This window comes from Carettochelys insculpta, chromosome 4, assembly GCF_033958435.1.
Source record: "Carettochelys insculpta isolate YL-2023 chromosome 4, ASM3395843v1, whole genome shotgun sequence".
Classification (NCBI taxonomy): Eukaryota; Metazoa; Chordata; order Testudines; family Carettochelyidae; genus Carettochelys; species Carettochelys insculpta.
Window position 1 is genome coordinate 90,455,370 of NC_134140.1, and position 11,667 is coordinate 90,467,036.

Consider the following 11,667-nt stretch of genomic DNA (forward strand, 5'->3'; position numbering starts at 1 on the left):
CCCCCCCCCCTCCCCCCGGGGCGGTTGCTACTGCTGGGGAGGCCCCGGCTCAGTCTCTGCGGGCGGCGGCGGGCTCCCGGCCTAGGGCAGGCAGGGTGACGCGAAGCGCGCCCCTGACACGCCAGCGCCGTAGGCGAGAAGGGTGTCGTTGGCGCCCGCCTGTGCGCGCCGGGGGCCGGATCCTGGCCGCCCCGCTCCGCCGGCGGCAGCGGCTCGGGGTGAGTCCGGCCTGGGAACGGGCAAGCGGGCTGTGCGTGGCGGGTCGGATGGGATGCGGGGCCCGGCTCAGGTGGCCGATGGGTGCCCCCGGCACTGTCTCTCGGTGGTCTCTGTCGCGGGGCTGCGATGTTCCCTTGCCCGCTCCGCGGGAGGCTGGGCTGGGCTGGGCTTCGCCCCGCAGCTGTTTATCCTCCCGACATCCCTCCTGCGGGTCCGGGTCCGGAACAGGGAGCTGCCCGGGCGGCTCTCCCGGGGCCAGCGGCGCGGCTCCCCCCGCAGGAGGGGCAGTGGGAGCGGGGAGGCGCTGCGGGAGGGCTGTCAGCCCGGGCCGGGGGAGCGCGGGGCTGGCAGCGGAACCGGCTCCCACTCACGCAGTTCGGCGCTGTGCCCCGGGGGACGCCTCGGGAGAGCCCGGGTGCCTCTGCCGGGGTTGAGCGAGGCCACCGGGATGCCGCGCAGCCCTGCGGACGGCCTGGGACCAGCTCGACTCGGTCCTGGGCTAAGGAGCTGTCGGAGTGACTCCCACCCCCGCCGCTGCACTTTCAGTTTCGGGCGTGTTTATGTGCTCGCTCCCTTCCCCGCTCGGCGCCGAGTGCAGCTCCGGGGGCGGGGAGGGGGGACGCGCCCGGCAGGGGGCTGCTAATCACACTTGCCTGGATTCGTGGGCTGGGTGTTACTCGCGCTGTTTCACCCAGCGTGTGCGTGCTGGACCGAGGCGGTGGCGGCTTGGAAGCGTCTTTCGTGCCTGTTGAGATCAGTGGTGGGAAGCAGCCTGCTGTCCACACGTGAACGTTCTCCAGGGCAGGAGGCTGGAGCGCCGTAACTGAGACCATCTAGTCTGTGTGTGTGTGTGTGTGTGTGTGTGTTTGTTTGTTTGTTTGTTTGTTTTCTGGGTAATTTAGTTCCTGTGCTGCTCTAGCTCCGTGATGGGTCTTGCTTGGCTTTCTGGTGTTGTTATTCGGGGGGATTCCCGTCCTGTTGTTCAGATATGACCTACTAAACGCAGAAATGTTAGGGACTCATCACCAGCGGGCTTGGATACTGGGAGGGGAGGGGAAATTCCCAGCTAGGCATGATGGCAGTTCTCTTTAGCTGTCAATAGAAACATAGCCTCGGGAGTCTTTGTGTGTTTAATTTCCTATTTTCGTGAAAATACCTCTTCCATGTTACTTGTCAGTCCAGAAGCAGAACTTCTGATGTAGATGTTCATATGTATCAACGTTTGTATATTAACTTAAAAGGATATTATGAAAATATTGTCATTCTTCCGTTTAGTTTACACAGGATCATCCAAGTAACATGGCAGCCATAGCTTGTCCTAAAACAACTGGGTAGCTGATGGCCTTTACTCAAGTTAAAAAAAAATTTTTTTTTTACCACCCTCACTTTCCCAATCCTCTTTTTTGTTGTAGTATTAGATATTGTTCTTTTTAAACTATCATGGCTCATTTTAAAGATTTTCAGTGTTTTGACCCCTTTCCTACATATAACTGTATACATTAATATTTTGTAAAATATGTTAAAATCTATCAGTTTTGAGATTTGATTTTGTTTACTGGCTCACTTAAAATTTTTATTTAATTTCTTGTTTCCTCTTTCCTGTTCCTTCACTATGACTAGGTACTGCCATATCCTCCACAAATAGTCCTAACTATTTTACCACTTTAACTAAGGACAGCAGTGGCGACAGCAAATTTTCAAATAGTCTGAAGAGCCTAATTTTTTTGCAATGCTTCTTTTTTCCAAAGGGTATACTATATTATGTCCTTGTTGTGTGATGTAGTGATCAACTTTAAAATACAGGCTTAATGTTATTCAGAATGGAAATTTAGCATCAGTGCTAAGGAAAATTTGGATCATAACATCAGAGCTACAGCTTTAGATGCACACATTGGTTCAAAATTCTATGCTGCTATCATCATTAGTGAAGACAAAGAGCATTAAATTAAATATTAAATATTGAGTCTGTTCTGGTCTGGCTATGGTCTGAAGAAGTGGGTCTGTCCCACGAAAGCTCACCTAATAAACTATTTTGCTAGTCTTTAAAGTGCTACTTGACTGCTTTTTGTTTTGATAGCATTAAATTAAGGTTGAGATACAAATGTAGGTATTTTGGTATATGGAAATTGGAAATGTAGATAAGTGCTTTGAAACAGCGTTCCAAGAGTTGGGTATTTATTTTGTTATAAGCAATATAGGCCTAAATGCTATGATGTGACCATTTAAAATCACGTTGTAGATGCCAAAAGAACCCCAAGATCAGTATAAAAGAATATTGCTGAAGTATGGGGGACGGTTAGAGATATTGAGTCAATGCATGGAAAAGCTCTCATGCAAAGAAATTGAGAAGTATGGGATTATTTTCAATAGAAAGGAGATATGAAGGACATCGTAAAAATGTACAAAATAATGAATAGTAAAGAAATGGTATTGCTGGAATTTTGATTTATCTATCTAAGAAAATAAGACCCGGGGACAGTCAATGAAATTTAGAAGTGGGTCAAAACTATTAAAAGAAAATCACTTCACACAATACACAATTAACCAGTGGAACTTTCTCCCACACAATATAATGGAGGCCGTGAGTTTAGCAGGATTCATAAAGGGGGTTGGCCATTTGTTTGGATAATAAAAATATCCCGTGATAATTGCAAATACTGGCTCCTTCCCCCAGAAAAAGCTTTACAGGGGATGGAAGCTCTTATGGTTCAGAACTTGAGAGAATCACTAACTACTGAGATTTTGGAGGAAATGTTCTTTTGTTTATGCTGCAGAGCTTATTGCACCTTTAGAAGAGGATGCATGGTACTTGCCACTACTTGTGATGATTTATTGCATTGGACAGATTGCTGGTCTGAGCCAATATGGCAGTTCCTATGTAACTGACCACAGAAAGTTCACCTCAACCATTGGAGGTGTAGAGTTCCTTGTATTTGGGATGTGGTTAGGGTTTTATGACTTGGTGATCCATAGTTCTTGTGTCAGCTACTTGGAAACAGCAACTGATATAATTTGGCAACTCATTGATCTTCTGAATTTACTGAGGGACTGGCCCAGTGGGTAGATGGCCCAGGACTGAGGAACGTGAAGACTATTATTGCCTCCTTTACTTAAACAATAATGGTAGGTGCACATCAACTGTAACGAAGATATGTGTCTGAATCTAAATTTTTGATTACTGGGTAATGACTCAAGTTTCACAGTAAACAAGGAGCAACAATGATCCAAATTTTCATCTGCAGATGTCAGGTGCTTTTTTAAAACTAGGCTTGAATGTTTTTTGGGGAAATTACTCATGTGAAATCCTTTTATAAGTAATATGACTCTCCAGGGAGTCTAAATTAGTGGATTCTAGTGCAGGATTTGGGCCTGAATTTGTAACTAATGTAACTTTGTAGATGACTTCCCTGTCCCCTGAATTGCATCTGTGGAAGACTTTCTGGGTGTTTTTAAGAGTAGTATATTTCATGGCTGCTGATTTTATCCGTTTTGGCATTTCCCCAGATTCATCTCCCACACCCTGGGCATAAATGTGGTTAATGTATCAACTAAATTAAGGTCCTTCTGTGTGTTACAGGGGTAGATGTCTTGAATACAGCTCAATATCCTTAAAAGTTCCCTGATATAATGAGTGGTGTTCTTACTCTTTCTTTTCTGCCCATCTAAACACTGCTTTTGTCTAGATTAACAAGCAGTCGTGTAGCACCTTAGAGCAGGAGTCAGCAATCTTTTCAAGGCTGAGTGCCAAAATTTGACCTTTATATATGGTCTGAGTGCCAGTGATACTTTTTAAAGTCACTAATGGTCCTATTTACAATGGCTTCATTAATAAATAAAATAGGGTGCACAGCTTTATCGCTTAGGTGATGGTTGGTAGCATTAGCTGGTTTTTGCTAATCCACAGGCAGCATGGCTTTGAGCAAGCTCCTGACTGAATTGGAGAGAAGGGGTGGGGCTGAGCTCCTGCCTCCCAGGCCAATGAAATTCGGTGCACATTTCACTCTTGGTGCCCGTTCGGGAGATTGTTGACCCTTGCCTTAGAGACTAATTATTTATTAGGTAATGAGCTTTTGTGGATGAGACCCACTTCTTTGGATTTGGGGTAGACAATTAGAATCCAGGGTTTATTAAGCAGGGGCAGATGGTGTCATGGGAAGGAGGGAAAAAATAAAAGGATGGGGTTACCTTTCACTAATAGGACCAGTAAAAAAGCAAATTACAGTGGGATGGCTGCCATTCCTGTGAATATCAAGGGTGGGGGAAATTGCCCTTATAATATGTCAAATAATTGTGATTCCCTGTTGAGGCCTGATTTAAATATGTTACACATTAAAAAGGCAATTTCCCCACCATTGATATTCGCAGGAATGGCACACATCTCACTCAACTTACTTTGCTGCTTCTACTGATCTGTTTAGTGACACATGCCCACCTCTCCCCCTGCCATCTCTCTCTGCTAGAATAAACCCGGGCTTCTGATTGTCTACTCCAAATCTGAGGAAGTGGGTCTCACCAATGAAAGCTTATTACCAAACAAATGTTGTTAGTCTTTTAAGGTGCTACATGACAGCTTGTTATTTGTGAAGCTAAAGATTAACACAGCTACCCCACTGAGTCTTTTGCATAGATTGTGTGGTTTATTTTTGTTTTTTAACTCCAGCAATCCAGTTTTGAAATGTGTCATTCAGGGTCAATTCCTCTTATGTTTTTTTTTTTCCTGCTTGGTTGGGATGATTAGTCTTTGTACAAGGGCTTTGTCCTGTAGGATCATGGCTACTAAGACAGTCTTACAGCTTGGCCTTTATATGTTGGTCACTGATAATTCATTGCCTTCAAGGGCTGGGAGAAGACTAGTTTGTAGACTTGCTAAATGTCTCGTCTTCTCCAACAATGCCGCAAAAATTGGTAGGGTGCTCTGAAATATCTTTGGACAGATGCTCAGATACTATAGTGATGTGTGCCATAAAAATATCTTGATAGGCTACTTAGCATCTGAAATCCTATGTACCAAGTAGCCTCTGGTCTTGGAAGATTTACCTTCTTGCCATTTTGGATCACCAAAAGCAGTAACAAAAAGCATGTTTGTCTTTGTCTATGGGGTGTGCAAAGGTCAGTGCCGGGGTTTTTTGATGCTGAGCCCAGCAAAATGGGCTTGCAACTCCAACTCAGTTTCTTTGCATCTAGACTCAGTATTTCATACCAAAGGGGAGAAACTGAGGAGGTAACAGTGTGACAGGTGTTTCTCCCCATCCTTGTTCTTATTTATTGGTCACAAGACATTCTTCTAACTGCTTTCTATTATTGAGGGGGTGATGCCTTGTGTTCACTGCCTCAGTGTTAGTATTAGTCTAGATTCTGGGAGCTTCTGTGTTGCTGATAATCAGTAACACCCGAAGGAGCATGCGGCTGATGCTGGTTGTGTCAGTCACAGATGTTTTGTTGTCTCTCTCCTCCTTAGACTTATCATGGATTTTCCCCCTTATAGCTCCACTTCCAGTTTTGGCCTGTGCACCTCTCTAGGGAGGAAGTAGGCTTTGCCTCATCTTTTTGGCTCCTCTTTATCTGAATTCAACACAATTTTTATCCTGGGTCAACATTCACCCTGTCTTGAGTGGTATCTCTAGAGATTCTTTGGACTCTTACAAATCTCCTAGATCTCCTTTTTCTTGTGGATCCATGAGCTTTTGGCTTTCATGGGCTTCTCAGTCTTGGGGAATGAGAGCGATGGGGACTGATCTCCAAAGAGGAATGGGTAATGTTCTCCTCTGTGGAGATATTTGCCCTTTAAAGATGGGAATTCTCAGTCTTGAACAGGTGTTGGGGGATTGTAATCAACCTGCTTTCCCCATATTTTTAAAAAGGAAGTGGTGATCTATCCAGATGAAAGGAGGTTGTTGGAATTTTTGTGGGGCTAGAAGGATTCTCTGTCTTTTCAAGGAAAATGGCCTAACAGTTAATCTTATGCTTCCAGTTTGGCAATGCACCAGCTGTAGTCTCAGACTGAGTGGTCAGGTGATAGAGGAGATGGAATTGTGGGCTCTTGATTGCCTCTTATCTCAAAGAAGTCAAACCCGTAACATAAAGTTCCTCAGAAAGATTTTTGTGTATGTTTACTCACATCTTACTTTAGGGCAGGGGTTGGCAACCTTTCTGAGGTGGCATGCCGAAATTTGTCCTTTATGGGCCGTACAAGTGCCGGTGATACCTTTTAAAGTCACTAATCCTCCTTACAACAGCTTCAGTAATAAATAAATTAAGATGCAGAACTTTACTGTTTAGGTGGTGGTTGGTAGCATTAGCTGGTCTTTTTTGTTAATCCAGGGGTGGCATGGCTTTGAGCAAGCTCCCAGCTGCATGGGGGAGCAGGGGCAAGACTGAGCTCCTGTATCGGATGCTAATGAAAATTAGCTCGTATGCCATGCTGACCCCCCTGCTCTCAGGTCTTTAGTAGCAGCCATTGAGTTACTTTGGATTTGGGAGTGTAGCCACTATCTGATCACATTGGTAGCTCTTCCAGCAAGAGCAGAAATTATAAACTATATAAACTAGGGGGATGGGTTTTCAGAAATTAGTTTTGTTATATGTAAATGGGGCAGGGCAAAATACTGAAAGGCCTCCATCTTTGTTTCAGGGATAGGCAGGATCTGGTATCTCTAATAGGTGCTTTTCTCCTAAGTTGAGGACAAAAATTGCTTTGCACGTTTCCTGTGACTGTCATTGTTCAGCAAGCCAAATAGGACAGAGTCTTATGCTATTAATATCCCTGTCCTAGTCCTGACAAACAGAGTTTTCCAAAAAGTTGGAGCTTACATTGGAGCATTTTATTCTGCTTCCCAAGCTAACAGTTTATCTCAGGGTTCAAGTGAGCTTGTGTTTCTGGTGTCATAGTGGGGGGAGGAATATCTCAGTGGTTAGAGCATTGGCCTTTTAAACCCAGGGCTGTGAGTTCAGCTCTTGAGGCAGCGTTCCAAGGGTCTGGGGCAGGTTAGATTTTAAAAAGAAGAAAAGAAAAGAAAAAAGGAAATAAGTCAGATGGTGATAGGTCTTGCTGTGAGTGTAGGGAACTGGACTCTGACTTCCAGTGCTATGAGGTGTGTCAGGCTGAAAGTTTAGTTTCTGAATTGGTGGGATCACTGGACTGTGTGTTCTGTTGAATTGTATTGACAAGAAAAGTTGTCCTTATGAACTATTAAAAAAAAAAAAAACCAAAAAAAAAAAAACCCCAACACTCCATCAGGGCATGTCAGAAGTGTATAGATGTGCAACAGTCAGGAATTCTCTTAATTTTGACCTTTCTACTTGATTTAAAATAGTCAGCTCTGTCTCTGAGCTGTCAGTCAATCTGATTGTTCTCCCTACTGTCTCTCTGAAGATGGCATTTATCATAGCTAAAAATTAACTCAGCAAAGGGTTAGTGAGAGCCAGAGCTTTCAATGCTTTTCCCTTTACACTGTGTGCATAAGAACATGTCTTCTCCCTGAATTTCTTATTGAGCTGGAAACCAGAGACCATCAAACTCAAGGCATTGACATTTCTGTCTTCCCATCTCTTCTCCTTTATCCTCACCTCAGTGGCAGCCAGCTGAGATGCATCTGTAGAGTGGCTTAGGTTTTTAAATGTGACCAAATCAGTCTGGAGATCCCGCAGGCTACTTGTGTATAGAAGGAAGAGGCTGAGGTCAGTATCTCAGTGTACACTATACAATTGTATCTATGTGTTCTTGATAGTTAGAGCTTGGCAGCTGTTTAGCCACTTGCAGGGGCATTACAGTATCATGCTATGACTCGGATTCCTAGGCACTACATTAATGCAAATAATTAGATTTATGGCATGCCTTCACAATGTAGCTGTTGTTTGAAATATGCAAAAATTGCTACTTGGCACTTTATATACACCTTTATATGGCATTACTTCCTCAATTTGGCCTTTTGATCTGATGTCCAATTCAAGAGTACAGGCCTACAATCCAGTTCAAACTACTTTACTCCTCAGATCCCTTCTTGAGAGTCACTATTGTTTAATTTCCCAAGTGTGGGTTCCTACAGGAAATTCTAGAAAAGGAAAAAAAACAGTTGTTCACATAGTAAGTACAGTTATCCTAGAGAACTGGGTTAATGGACCCACTCTTTATTTCCTTTTGGCCAGTTTTTCAAAAATTTCAGTTAAGGGCTTCTGAGTGGTGAAGGAACTGAAAAACGGGTGGAGACATGGCCCTTTTTATATTCACAGAACCTGGGCAGTGAAGAACTGTGGGTAGCCCTAGTGGATACTGCTTGAGTGATGAAGGATATCCTTCTTCAGAGGAAAGACTATCCAGAGAAACAGTGACATTGACTATGCACAATATGCTGTCAAATGTACAAATCAAAGTAATATTTGGTATTGTTACTATAGTATGAGAGACATTTTCAGGCACGTGTTTTTTTTTCTTCAAGTTCAGTGTCCATTGAAGGAAAAATACTTAAAACACAAACAAGTGATATATTGCTGTGACTTTGTGTTGGAATATTTGTGTGTTTTTGCTGTCTTAATATTGTAGCTCTGTCTGTTGTATTTCTAGAACTAATTTTGTTGCATGATTGCATCAGGTTTTTGTATGGATGGCCTTATACTGAAAATGGCACATAGTCTAAGATTTAAGGCTTGATTTTGCTCTCCACTACAGGGCACTGATTTTAATTATTTACTCGATAATTGAGCTCAAAACAAGCCCATACCACACATCTCACATTGCTAATGATTTGTGCTTTCTGCGTTATTGCTAGCTGTGAAGACCAGATTTGAATATTGTTTGTGTTCAAAATGGTAGAAAAGATATAGTTAGCTAAATAAACAGCAAAAGCTTGTATCTTGCAGCAAAAATTTATCTGCAAACAGTTTTTAGGAATACAGATTATTTCTCATTTGGGAGGACTGGATATGAACAACAATTAACATTTAGAAGAATAGTTTAAGGTATCGGTTCTTAAGAAACAAAATTCTAATCTTGATCCTGATTAAAGAAATTAACAAAAATGGACATTAATACATTCTCATACTTATGAGTTTATTACAGACCGTATAACTGGGATATGAAACTTTTTGATATGGGACTGCTTAAAAACAAGTTTTAAAGTAGAAATATATCCTCTTATAGCAAAAGGGCCACAGAAAATATAGAGCTGATCACTTAGTAGTCTAGGCTGCTGTGGACTGTAATATTTTGTAATATGTTGGGGTTAGTGTTAGGTGTTGATGGCCTGTGATATGTTGGTCAGACTGGCTGATCTGGTAGGCCCTCCTGGACTTAAACTCTGACTTTCCATCTTCAGTATTCCTGGAAACAAACATTAAAGCTAACGTGTTTAATTTATGTTTAGGAACAGTTTAGCATTTAACTGTATTGGTTGCAAAAATTAGTATCTTTCTTCTTAACATACTTTATCAGGATTTGAGATGGTCGAGTACTATAAATCTGTATGAGCACTGCATTGTGTAGATTAATTTGTTCACACAGGTACTAGGATCTTTATCAGAGACATGAGAAGTACATAGTTGCGCACAGATAATTTTAACAGATGAGCAACAAAATCCCTGTCCTGATCAAGTTGGCAAAATTGGATTTTTCTTAAAAAAAAAAAAAAAATGTTGGTCTTTCTGTTCATTATCTAACATAATTTATTATATGGGTACATCTTTCCCTATATCATGCAGTGTTCACTAGCAACAGCAGGATCACTATTCTTCAACTGCCAGTGTTCTTAGAAACCTGTCACCTATCTAGACTCAGGGTCCAAGTCAGTGATTTCACCTGCAGACTCCTGGAGGTCTGCAAGGGTATTGCAGGGGGTCCATGGAAATAAAAATAAAAATGATCATAGAAAATAGAACTGGCTTTGATGTGGTTTGGAGGGGAATGATAGGGGGTCTGCACTAGTTTAGATGACAATGGAAGAAAAGATACCATGAGGGGGTCTATATCATAAAGAAGCACTAGTTTGCCTCTTCAACTTTAATAAAATATGAGATTCATTGACTCTAGAGCAGCATTTCCCAAACTTAAAACATTCGCAAACTCCCTTCGGGACTTTGGCCTTATTGGCATAACCCCTCTCTCAGTGCCATCCAGTGCTTATCTCCTGATTTTTAGGAATTTATTTTCTGCTGTGTACCACTTGAAATCCTTTCGATTACCACCAGTGGTACACACACCACACTTTGGGAAACACTGCTCTAGAGGAATCACAGTAGAGTGAATAAATTTTCTGTGTAGATGTAACCTTGAGTACTCAAAACTGATAGATGTCAAATGACCTTTGAATCCTATTTTTATCAAGTCACTTGTTCAGAAACGCTTAAATAGTTTCATCCTCCATTTGGGACATAATTGGATGCGAATACATGCGCTACTTATCTTTAATTCCCTTAATTGCTCAGTACTAATATTTAAAAATATTGTACAAATTTTAATAAAGTTGGTAATTCCTTACTTTTAATGTTGTACCAGATGTCTGTCTTTAAGAGATTGTATACTGTGACTTGATAAGTTCTATTTTGCGAACTGTACAGTCTGTTCTTTGCACGTCAGAGAAATCTATTGTATATATTTAGTAAGGATTTGATTATCACAATTAGTTAAGGGAAGCACACGTTAGATTCAGTTCTATGGAGCGAAAGGGCTGTTTTGTATCACTTGGGCAATACAAAACAGCACTGAAAACTGTGGCTCCACCCACTGGAGGACTGAACCTGCATAATAGAATTCTCAGGTGAAACAGCTTAATTCCTCCTTGCATCACCTGTGATGGAGGAATTGGTGGTAGATGCTATTTGCAGCAGGCCCGAGGTAAGAGAGTCAGTTATTTGTGTAGTAAATTAACTTTTTAAAAGTGTGTTTTATTGGATGCATGAAAGTAGTCCCAAGATAATTGAACCTCTGGTTTTCAAGTAGAAAATGTTTCTGTTCTTAGAAGAATGGAAAATACCGAAATACTAACAATGAACAGTTAAGGTAAATTTATAATTAGTGATGTCAATTGAAAGGACGTAAAAGTTAAACTTTATTCCCTCAGCATTAAAAGCTGGTATGGAAATACTGTCGTGATGCTAAATGACAACTTGTTCAGAATGTTGAATATCTGTAAAGGTCAGTGCATTGTCTCTGAAATAATGTGCTTGCTGGTGCCCTCTAGCTGTAGTGTTTGTTAAACCTTCTGAGGCCACACAACACCAAACATCAGTGTATTTTTACAAATGCTTGTGGCACACCTTTGAGTTGTTTGTGGAACATAGTTTAAGAAACTGATGTGGATTGAAGTGACAGTTTAAAGGCAGTAACTGTAAACAATGCAAAAGTGAGAATGTGCAAAACTTGTATTTTCCTTTTTTATACCTTTCTCTCATTTGTTTTATTTTTCAGCATCTGTGACTAGCAGTACAAGTGGTGGTCTGGATACATGCTACTTGGAT